This window comes from Pinus tabuliformis, chromosome 5_2 (genome assembly GCF_031772625.1).
Source record: "Pinus tabuliformis cultivar Carrire ecotype Pingquan chromosome 5_2, CPIR1, whole genome shotgun sequence".
In the NCBI taxonomy this organism is placed as follows: domain Eukaryota; kingdom Viridiplantae; phylum Streptophyta; class Pinopsida; order Pinales; family Pinaceae; genus Pinus; species Pinus tabuliformis.
In genome coordinates, this window is record NC_142306.1 from 428003086 (window position 1) to 428016287 (window position 13202).

A 13202-nucleotide genomic window follows, 5' to 3' on the forward strand; every position below is an offset into this window, starting at 1 on the left:
TTGTTGCATTTGAGTGTGTTTTCTACTCTCATTAGTGTAGAAAATTCATCGAATTGAAAGGGTCTTGTCTCATCTCGCTGCATATAGCTGTTTTTTGAGTCACATTGATAAAGCCTGAAACCGAGACATAATTTCAAGATAAACTCTAAAATGTATTCTATTAACCTAAGGCACATTTGAAACCTAACAATCACATTTAGAAGGTCTAGGCTAGAGACGTGTTCTGGCGTCTTTAAACCTAGCACTTTTCATTCACTTCGGCACTAGACAGGGCTAGTACAGACTTATGCTCCCCATATCGTCGTGTATATAAAGGGAGACCCCACTAGGTTGAAATCCTTTATCCATAGGAAGTTGAGTCTGTTGCCTTGTAAACGTGATACACCGAACATAGGATTTGGGGAGATTGCATGCCCGTACTTCTCGATTCCCCAGGAGGTATTTTGCAGTTCACGGTTACCTGGTAATCCTTTTTGCCTAGATCATCCTAAGTAGTCATTTTGATCTTTTTGACTCCATAAATATAAAATATCACCTGAGTGCTTGTCCTTTCAAGACCATTTCAAACCGAAAGTGATAGAGTCACCTTTGCTTCTTTCTCGACTCTTAAAACATGAAAGAGCACGAGTTTGGTTTTGTGTCTTAAAGAATTGTTGCCCACGATCATATAACATCCTTGTTAGTCTTTTTCTAGACCACATCGTAAGTATACCTTTAAATACATTTTAAAGCCTTGAAATCAATCTCTCTTCTGGTTATTTGAGACAAAATCATCGTGGTTGAACCAAATGGTTTGCCTACTTCCTCTTCCTCTCCTTTGTCTGAAAGATTGTCTGAGGAGGCTTTTCCTGAATTGCCGTAGTCGCTTTAGGACCAAGATGTCGAGATTGGAATTGTTCTGAATATTCAACCTTTGTCATCTCCTACTCCCCCTTCAAACACTAGGTCACTTTTTGACATTGGCTCGGAATCCCCGAATAATCCTATCCAAACTCCTGAGATTCTGCCGACTTCTAAAGTTTAGCTTGGATTGGTTTTTTATCCTCCGAATCATTTGTTCGATCCTATTGTGATATCACCGCAATGTCCATACAGTCCGTATGATCAACTAGGTATTCCTCTGGAATTATCCCCTTGAACATATTCGGTAGTCTGTGGTTGCTTGTTTTCACTCATGGAGTCAAAAGGTGAAATCCCAGTTTCCTCTTCGAGTCACTTGGAGGCTTCCACTCCACGCACAATCGAGGAGCAGGAATATGCTTTCCCTCATGAAGGTTTCCCTTACACGGGAAGCATTTCGACCAATGTTCATCCTGAGTTACCACATAATTATGTGACTTTAGCTCAGTTGGTTTCAGGCACGCCTACTACTTTATCACTATATCACAACCCTATATGGGCATCTGGTTCTATACCTACCTCGGGTCCGTTCATTCAGAACCCGACCTCCCAATAGACGGTGCTTTCTACAGTTACTTAAGTCCCAGTGAAACCCACCATTCCAAATCCTTTTGTTTCGTCAGTCCAAGAAACCTGTCTGGTTCAACTGATGATCTCAAGTTATATCTCTGTCAATTCTTCGATCCCTCGAGTGACTGAACAGGCTGTGCCACTACCTGGGGGGCAAAGTCCAAATGTGTCTATGATGTTTGGTACAACCAATGTGAGTGGTTCACAAGCTCACATGGTTGGAATGAACCAGCTCTCTTCGAGCACCATTCTAAACCCTGTTGGTCCTGCTGGATCAAGTAATGTCTAGTACCAAAAACCAAACCGTGTTGGTTCATCTGGGTCAAGTAACATCCAGTACCAATAGCCTAATATGGCTCAAGTTCAGTACCAACCTCCTTATGTTCCATATGGTTCACAAGCGATGGTTAATCCACCTTACATCCCCCATCCTGGACCTTATGTCCAACCTGGTCCGTCCGCCATGCCTGGTGGGTATGGCCAGATATAGTTCAAGAACTTTGAAGGTGTCATTCCAGGAACTGTTCAAGTACCTTTGGAGTAGCAAGGATAGCTCCTGTAGTAGCAAGGGGAATCTTTGTTGTAGCAAGGGCCATCCATGCACCAGCAAGGCTAGATGATGTTGCAGCAAGGACAACTACAACAACCGTAGGGGAAACCCTTGCAAAAGTTGCAGAAAAACATGCAGCCACAAGTACAGTATGTGCCGCAATCCTCCCAGCCTATGCTTTCGCAAGGTCAACCTCTGTAGTTGCAAGGACAGCCTTTACAGCCGCAAGGTCAGCCCTTGCCGCAACAAGGTCACCCCCGATAGCAGCAACCCTTATACTCATATCAACAGGGTCAATCCTTGCAAGGGCAAGGCCAGGGTCAAGTCCTGCAATAGCAAGTGCAAAATCCTTATGTCCAAGGGCAACAAGTTCAGCTTCCTTTTGTCTAAGGATAGCAGGTCCAAAATCCTTATGTCCAAGGACAACAAGTGCAGAATCCTTACGTCCAAGGGCAGCAGGTGCAGAGCCCTTTCGTCCAAGGGTAGCAGGTCCAAAACCCTTATGCTCAGGGACATCAAGTGAAAAATCCATATGTCCAAGGCCAGCAGGCTCAACAACCTTTTATCTCATATGTTTCTTATCAATAACCTATGGCTGGATAGTTTCAAGGCTTTCAAGGTTAGTATCCTCCCTACGGGCAAGGAAACCTACAGTGGGGGATAAATCAAATTCCTTCTAGACAAAATCCTCCACTATGGGGACAAAATCCTTACCAGCATGGATAGGCCCTTCTAATTGGGCCCCCTTATTGACCTCAAATTCCTTTCAATACTCAATTGTCATTCTTGGCTACACTAGAATAGATAGATGTGTCTAGACTCACGAATGACCCAATTCTTCATTCCCCATACTGGCCTCCAGTTCTGTCCAAGATTCAGGGCGATTTTCCGAAGTTTGAAGGAAAAGCGAAAGAGGATCCACATGCCCACGTGATGACATATCACCTCTGGTGCTCCTCGAATTCCTACGTTGATGATTTTATTCAATCTTCGAATTTTCCAACGAACACTTACAGGTGTTGCAGCCAAGTGGTATATCGAGGTACCTCGAAATACCTATCATGACTTTAACACTATCACCATGGCCTTTCTCACACATTTCCAACTGTCGGTTCATTACAAAACTGGCACCCATCTACTAACGTTGCTCAAGCAAGACAATGCAACCCACATCTCTGATCACATCCATGAATGAAGATGTAGGCGTCATCTAATTAAGTTTGAGATCATTGATCAGTTGTTGACCGAGTGGTTCACCAAATCATTTGTCAACAAAATTGTTGATGACATTGCTATGGGTAGATGCGTCACTGAGGAACAAGCCATCGCGTGTGCCTAGTATCTAGACCTCATCTATTCACAATCTGACACTTTATATAATGTGTTACCTGATGCGCCCAGACCATCATATGATCTGACGACATCTAAGTCTCTAGCTACACCTCCTGTTGATGGAGTAACTAGTTCAATGACTCAGACCCCTGTAAAATCTTCTTCCAAACAGAAGTCAATCTCCAACACTACTCCGAATGATTCCTCTCACAATTCATCTGACCATTTCCTTTCCATTGATTAGGTATGTCAGTGCCATTAGGAGATTTTTTTATATTAGGTGCAAAATTCTTTTGGCCTTAAAACGTCATTGAAGGAGGAAACATAATCCTTACACATTACAGAAATATTCTAAGCATAAAGGTTCAGGAATAGTACCTTGATCCACCACATTGGACCTATTAATTATATCATTGTCATCCAAGTCAGGATATTGATGATATTATGAAATTTTTAGAACTAGGCATGGTCTTAATGCCTTATACATGGTTAGGAGATGATGCCCAAGTGTTAGGCCATAAATTAAGATTATAAGAATCAGGGCCAAAGAACATGACCTAAAAAGGAGATATTGGCGTCTAAGTAGGGTTATGTGCACCCTTATAATATATGCATTCACAAATTATGGTTAAGGGATTCTCATCATGTTTCCATGAGGAAACCTAGGATTTAGGGCTTCGATGGAGGTTCCATGCATCTAAGGGTAAGAAAAATATCTTGAACCCATACATATAACCTCCCGCAAGTGTATCATTTACCTCTTACTGGCCATATTTGCAATGATAGAGCTTCTGAAAAAGTAGTTATTAGTCTAAATACTGGGACCAAGGTCAGGTGATAAAATGTGTACACTAGGCGTAAAAGGTAGAATTTGGGGCTAAAGAGTCATAAATGACCTCTATGTATCCATCAAGTTGTAACATGGACAGCATTAGAAGGTTTTCATCACCATTTTGATGGAGAAAAATCAAATATTTGGACCTAAAGTAATCTTCCAAGCATACAACTCCAAGAACAACACCTCAAACCACCACACCTAGCACCTTGAGATTATCAACTCCGTGTTAGTTTGATATGGGCTTCATTATAAATTTTTAACCTTTAATTTTAAGTTTCATTGTGTTGACCACGGTTGGAGGAGGAAACTCATGCCTCCAGCACTAAAGCTAACTTCTAAGGCTAAAGGGACATGGAAAGGAACTTGAACCATCACATAGGATCTTTGAATGGAATATTTCATCTTTAAGATGAAATATCAGCTTTATTAGAAGGTTTTTAGCACTAGATTTGGGTCATGGTGCTTTGCTTGAGGGAGGAAACCCTAGCCTTAGGCCCTAAAGGAAGCTTCTAGGCACCAAATGGCAAGAATGTCACCTCATATAACCACACATGATATATTAAGGGTATTCTTGGCCTCTAAGTTGGGATATGGACACCATTAGTAATTTTTAATCACTAAGTATGAGTGTTTGGGCATTAAATATAGTCAATGGTGGAATCTTGGCATTAAGGTCTAAAAGAAACTTCTAGGGCCCAAGGTTCATAAATGACACTTAAAAACACCATACATCACCTTTAGAGGGGATATTTGGCCTTCAAGTGGGGATATGAGCATTATTAATAGATTTTAATCATTGGGTATGGATATAGGTCCTTTGATGTGATTAAGAGAGGAAAATTGGGACTTAGATAATAAAGGAAGCTTCTAGAATTCTAGGGCCAAGAACCACATGTTGAACCACCACAAAGAACCTTTCCAAGGTACCCTTGGTACCGAAATGAGGATAATTAACGTTATGAGGTTTACAACATTAATTTAATCTCTCTAGACCTTAGATATGGTTGGGGGGTCAAACCCAAGAGTTATGTTGTAAAGGAATTTTCTAGGCTTCTAGGGCCAAGGATGTTGGTTATGTTATATTATTTGTATAGTTAGCCCCATGATTTGTGTTTGTAATTGAGGGGTGGGGTTTTTAAGTGGGATTGGATAACCCTACCTTCCAAACCCCATTAGAAGTTTCAAGTGTGAAGCCAAGAAAGAAAAAAGTTTGTTTTTGGTCCATTTTTGGCTTGTTTTTGGTGTTTTTCAACCAATGATTTTCGCCCATTTTAATGTAATTTCATTTAAGTAATATAATTTGGGTTAATGGATTAGGGTTTTTGATACCAAAAATTCCTATGTATTGTATTATAAATTGTGACATTAATACAATGAGAGTTATAAGTGCAGCTATAGACATTTGTTGGTTTCCTTGATTAACGATTTGTAGTGTAAATTTATGAGTATTGTATGTGAATTCCATTTTTTTTATTTTGAACTTTATAAATAATCTGAGTGTATAGTTAATATTGACTTAGCCATAGAGTAGTTAATATAATGTTGACCCTATGATTGATAGGTTTATTGATGGTGGTTTATGAGCCTAGGATTTTGGTAACTTGTGGTATTTTCCCATGACATTTGATGAGATGAATTGTTTTTAAGGGTTAAAGAACTACATTTTAAGATCCATTAATTGGTTGGCATTGGTTCGGCTTAGACATTTTTGGCTAAGGGTAATATATATCTATTAGTTGTTGGTTTCTCAGTTAAGGGTTGTTAGGATAAATCTCTAATGTGTTTATGTCCATGGATTTTATGTTAATTTTTCTATTTATCTTTATAGATTCTAAAATGTGGTGTTAGCATTAGGTTTTCCTAGACTCTCTAGTAGGAGTGAATTTAGTTTTAGATGATACTTTTCTTGAGATAAAGTTCCTTTGCAAGAAAGAGTGTGTATGAAACCAACAATAGCATTTATTTTTGTTTATCTAACAAGATATGCATAGGATCAAACTAATGGTATTCATGAATTATGAACACTAAGTTAGTACTGACTACTAAAATGAAATTTACATTAGTATTTTGAGTTACATACTATGGATAAGAATACTCTATTTCATCCATGGTAAGGTGGTCATGCCATTTGGATCAAACCTTGGAGAGAACTTTATGAGGTAAAAGATAGAGGCATCAATATTTGAGTAACCTATGGGAAAATTTAAAAATAGAAAAAAAATCATGAAATAAGAATAAAAAGACAAGATGAGGACAAGAGATGGGTGGTGTTTTGTCATGTGAAATCAATAACCTCATCAATGGTTGTTGTCACAATGACACTAACTAGAATTCCAATCGAATGTAACTAGCATATTGTGGCATTGGGATGTTATTGGAGACCAAAATGTCTAGTTTTATTTCATTAAAATTCATGTGATGATCTGGTGGATTCACTGAGAGGTACTCTATACAATGGCATATTTTAGACGTGCCCGCTCTAGATCATATTCAAGGGAGACATGAACATCCAACTAAAGTAATACATAATCATCAATAGTTTGTGATAATGGGAAGAATCTAGGAGGAGTAGATGAGATCCTTAAGAAGGATGAGTTACCACAGGGGGAAATGTGGAGTCTAACAAAAAATGTCTTTCAATGTGGTACTTTAGTCAATGAAAATAATATTTTTTTGTGGAACTAAATTGGAAAACCAAGTTTCAATTCATATTGGATATATATTTCTTCATTTGGAACAAAACTATGGAAATTCCATTGTAATATGTTAGGATATTTAGACACTTAGGATTTATTTAAGTTCAACTTGGTATAATGTGTCTATTAGGTAAAAGTGTGTTTCTATAGTATGAATTAGTTGCATTGTAATTCGATGGTCATGATATGTTACATATAGTGATATGAAAACTCATATTCTCCTTGATACTAATGACTATTGACATTGGACTTATCATTGTAACGTACCTCTTGATCCTGCCTAGGAAATTAGCCCTTAGGCTCCAATAATTTAATTTTTTTTTCATTTAGAGTTAAGTGTTAGTGGCCATCACAAGTGTGGTTAACCAATTATTACAGACACGGTGATTATCACGGGACTATAGACGTAAATCTAAACAACATCAAGGTAATGGACCCACATCATAAGCACCATATTACAATACTCTTTAAATCAACCCTTAGAGTTAAGCCACAACTTAGAGAAAGGAATGAATCATGACATACAATTATCAAAACTCTTGACAATTCCACACAAGAACTAGTGGAGCATTGATCTAAACTACCATGACTAGCATGGCTATGAATCATGATCATGGTCCAACAGATGTAGTCAAAGTGCTACCAACACCTTATTTCAACAAGCATATCTAATTATATTAGGCTTATTGGATACAATTCTTATGACATTCATGGTAAATACGGTAAACCATTAAATATACAGTTAGAAGCATTATTCCCTCACTTTTCTACATGCACCAATGTCTCGTGCCAATAACTATTTCAAACACTAATATATATGACAACCTCATGCAGATGACTTCATGGAAGCATTAGGGAAAATATTACATACATACTTTGTTGTGTTTATTGTCTCAATCCTACACATATCTCATATACAAAAGTTCACCACTTAGTTACCCCTTATGTTAAAAGAGTGACAACATATCTAGTATTGCATCAACCCACATATTACATTCCTTTACTAGATTGGACTTGGACTGTATTAATGGCACATGCATCCATATCAAAATATCTCATAAAAGCAATTAACATAAGTAATCTACTCATGTGTAACCGTCACATGCAATTTCTGTAATCATTCTCATAATGAGGAAACTCATGCAAATTTTCCATAAGCTAAATTAATTTGAAATGGGGATGGAAGAAAGCATCACACATAACATTTTACACAAATTAATACCACTAAAACATCACTTGGAGAGCAGAGCACCACCACATAACCATGAATCACCTTTGATTCCCCCTGATCTAAGGTTCTTTCCATGGATCAATTGTCTCCAATTGATCTATGCAATGGGTATTCAATACCCTTTTTCATGATATGGTTTCCATTAGTGGCGTCCCGCTTTTATGGATTTTTATCCATTTGCCTAGGCCCTTTTGGGAAAAGCTTTCCTTTATCTCATGCGTGGCTTTTCCTCATAAAAGCTTGCTTTTATCTCCCACAAAGATTTTATGTTTTTTCCGTGATTGATATTTATCTTCAATCCATCCAATGCGTATTTATCTCTAATCCATCAAGCTCATCTAGAATCACATCTAGAAGCTTTATCATGAAATATTTATTCCTATCTCTTTCCTCAATGGGATTTGGCAAGAATCTCATCTCTTGGTGTCTCACTTTTCCAAATGATCTATTTATTAATTTATTTAATAATATATTTTCTTTTCATATTACACATCATACCTAGCTTTCCTCAGCTTAGGTTTACAATAGTTGACACACAAGGGAGGGATGTTAAGTTGAGAATAATTAATATTATTTTGTTATTAATGGAGAAAATAGTTACGTTGTTGTAACTTTCTCCCTAGTTTAGGATTAGTTCCTATAATTATGGGGTTTGGGTGCAACTTCCTATTTCCTAGTATTGTATTTAATGATGTAATCTTTGATTAATTGAGAATAGAGTGGACGAGAGTGATCTCTCAAGTTTGATGAGTGTAGTCTCCAGGTGCAGGCCACACCTGAGAGCTACAACTCTTTCTTTTCAATTCTGTTCACATTTTATCTTGGTATCAGAGCTCAGAGTGAGTGAGCCTGATCTTTTGTCACCTGTGAGGCTGAAGTGCCTGTAGTAGCTAGCTTGCCTGTGTGGCTGGAGTAGCCTGTGTGGCTTGAAGTGCCTTTGTGGCTGTGTGTACACGAGAGGTGTGTGCTCGATTGAGCAGGTGGACTGCAGAACACCTGGCTCGGACTCGAAAATTTTGGCGCGGATTTTTCACGGATTGGCGCGGATTTTGCGCTGACAGTCGCGCCAGAAGAGGAATTAGCGCGGATTTTGAGGAATAAACTGCGCCAGAGTGCCAAAAAGCCCGATTAGCGCGGGATTTTACCGGGAAAGTCGCGCCAATTAAAATACTCTAAGCGATTTTGAATTAGCGCGGATTTTTCGCTCGGGGTAGCGCCAAGGGGATCTGTGAATAGCGTGAACTTCGTTTGGCGGTCTGCAAACGGTGCAGATCGGCGGAGTTGTAGATCCGTCCGGAAGAGACAGATCGGGAAAGCGCCAGAGGAGATCTGCGGGAAACCTCAACTTCGTTTGGCGATCTGCAGGGAGAGCAGGAACGACAAAGTGGCAGATCAATCCGGGAGAGGTGGATCGGATCAATAGTGATCAGATCATTGTTTCGGCTGTGTTGGAAACACCGAATTTTCTCATTGGAGCGGGAGTGCCAGACACTGCAGATCGGTGGCAGAGGTGACAGATCGATCTGACAGGTATTGTTTTTGTTGTTAAGTAGATTCACAATGAGTAATACGATGGAATCTTACCTTAACGAGTCTGGTAAACTCAACGGGTCTAACTTCACGAATTGGAAGTTTAAGATCCAGACCCTGCTCGAAGGTGCGAATGCTTGGACTATAGTGACAGGCGATGAGCAAAAGCCGACTGCAACCACACAGAAGGAAGACTGGGAAAAACGAGAAAACAAGGCCAAAGTCCTGTTGAAGATGTCTGTGAAAGACAATGTCATTGCACACATCAGAGACTGTAAAACGTCCGCAGAGATTTGGACGAAAATCAAGAATCTGTATGAAACCCAGAATACAAACAGAGTTTTGGCTCTGAAAAGCAAGCTATTTTCAATGAGGATGGACGAAAGGGAGTCTGCTACTGCATTTGTCGCGCGAATTAAGGATGTTAAAGATGGATTGGTGGCCATTGGAGTGGCGGTGGCTGATGAAGATCTTGTTGCAATTACAATGAATGGGATGCGTGATGATTTCCAAACCTTCATCACTGGAGTCTCGGCAAGGGAGAAAACACCCACGTTTGATGATCTCACTGCGATCTTGCAGCAAGAGGAAGAGCGACGGCAGAACCTGAATCTGAACCCCCAAAGTGACGATCTCGCGCTGGTGGCAAAACGACGACTATCTAAAGGGAAGCAGTCACAACAGCAATCAGTCCAGAAAGGAGGAACAACACATAAACATCATTGTCATAAAGGTATGCTTGCAAATCATTCTGAAAAGAAATGCTTTTATTGTGGAAAGAAGGGTCATATACAGAAAGATTGTTATTATAAGAAGCAGGCTGATGAGGCAAGGAGGAGACAGGTAAATCCAAAACACAGAGGATATTTTGTTGAAGAACAAGACTTCAGTCATGAATTTCGACTATTCACAGTCGACTGTGCCCTTTCAGCATCGAATGAAGATGACATCTGGTATGTCGATTCCGGAGCATCCTCTCACATGACAGGTAATAAGGAATTTTTTGATAGTCTTGAAGAAATTATAAATGGATCAAAAATATATCTAGGGGATGATAATGGATATCAGATTAAAGGTCATGGGGTGATTTCAGTTAAGTTACCAAATGGAAAAATTAGTCACCTTTCAAATGTTTTATATGTACCTGGAATAAAGAAAAACCTGATATCTGTATCCATGATGGCTGACCAAGATATGAATGTCGAATTCTTCAAGACTCACTGTGTGATAAAGGATTGCAGGAATGAAATTGTTGCAACAGGCATGCAAGTTGGAAGCCTATATAGATTGGATGCAAAAAGTATATCAAAGCAAGCCATGGTTGCAGGAGAGTCGACAGCTGAACAACTCTGGCATCAGAGGTTTGGTCATCTGAATCTACAGGATCTCATGTTGTTACAGAAGAAAGGTATGGTCGAAGGTCTCCCCATCTTTCGTAACATTCAGTTAAACTGTGAAGGTTGTGCCTTAGGAAAGATGCACAGAGAACAGTTCCCTGTGCATGATAGGAGGAGGCAAACAGAAATCTTAGAGCTAGTGCACACTGATGTATGTGGTCCCATGCAGACAAGGTCGCTAGGGGGAGCATACTATTTTTTGTTGTTTACTGATGACTGCACTAGGTATTCATGGATTTATTTCTTAAACAAGAAAAGTCAGACTTTCCAATGTTTTATAGATTTCAAAACCCTGGTGGAAAAACAGTTTGGAAAAAGTATTATCCGATCTGATCAAGGAGGAGAATACAAATTAAAAGAATTCATGAAATACTGCAAATCTCATGGGATTGTTCAGCAGTATACAGTGCCGCACACACCACAGCAAAACGGAGTTGCAGAGCGTAAAAACAGAACCTTGGTAGAGTGCGCAAGGAGCATGCTGCAAGATGATTTAATCAAAGGAATCAAAAGGCTCATGGCACAAGTTTTTGAGATGAAAAATCTCGGAAACCTTAACTATTGTCTGGGATTAGAAGTATTCAGAGATACTGGGCAAACTTTCCTTACTCAAGGGAAGTATGCGAGAAATCTGTTGGAAAAGTTTGGGATGGATCGGTGTAGATCAGCAGCGACACCTTTGCAGCAGAATTTGAAATTGAGCAGTGACGATGGCACTAAGGAGGTAGATGCCACAATGTACAGACAGCTGGTTGGCAGCCTTATATATCTTACAACAACCAGACCCGACTTGGCATACTCAGTTAGTGTATTAAGCCAATTCATGTCAAAACCGCGTGAAAGTCACTGGACAACAGCAAAAAGTGTGTTGAGGTATCTTTGTGGTACTGTTCATTTTGGTATTTTATACACTGATGTATCTGATGTTACTCTAGCAGGTTTTTCAGACTCAGACTGGGCAGGTAACCTGGATGATCGGAGGTCCATCACAGGTTATGCATTTAACATAGGTTCCGGGGTAATTGCATGGAGCAGCAAGAAACAAAGTACTGTAGCTTTGTCGTCATGTGAAGTTGAATATCAAGCATTGTGTGCAGCAACATGTGAAGCAATCTGGTTGAGGAGACTTCTTAACGATGCAGGAAAAGAACAGAAGCAACCCACTTCTATCAAAAGCGACAACCAGAGCACTATCAAATTAGCATACAATCCAGTGTTTCATAAAAACACCAAACACATAGACACCCAGTTTCACTTTGTTAGAGAAAAAATACAGTCAAAAGAAATTGCTGTCGAATATTGTAAAACTTGTGACAATGTGGCTGATATTTTTACAAAGCCTCTTGCACGAGTGAAATTTGAATTGTTTAGAAAGATGTTAGGAGTTCAGGAGAACCCTTTCTCCATTAAGGGGGGGAGTTGAGAATAATTAATATTATTTTGTTATTAATGGAGAAAATAGTTACGTTGTTGTAACTTTCTCCCTAGTTTAGGATTAGTTCCTATAATTATGGGGTTTGGGTGCAACTTCCTATTTCCTAGTATTGTATTTAATGATGTAATCTTTGATTGATTGAGAATAGAGTGGACGATAGTGATCTCTCAAGTTTGATGAGTGTAGTCTCCAGGTGCAGGCCACACTTGAGAGCTACAACTCTTTCTTTTCAATTATGTTCACATTTTATCTTGTTACATACTCCCCCCTTTAAATTGTACATTGTCCTCGATGTATTACTGCATTCTCATTCACATGTAGTTGTCTCTGAGTCCACAACTTCTATGGCGTTGCCATTTGATGCAAATCTACCAGTATATATATCAGTTTTAAAGGATTGCTCCTAGCACATCTCCTTCCATAGCTACCTGTAACATTATTTTCAGCAATTTGTAAGAATTTTTGATGCAAAATTTCAACTAGGTTTACCATGATCAATATCATAATTTGTGACAAAATACTACTAAAGAAGTTGTGGCTTATATTTCTCATTATTCATTGTATTTTAAGAATGCATGTTCTCCCCCTGCATTATTCCAAGCCTACATGTTCTTGTCAAACACTTGCTTCTTGCAGTTTTTCTGCATACAACAAGTTAGTTAGCATGTTTTCCACATCGATATGCATAAAACATCATAACAGGTTAGCTCACATATAACCATC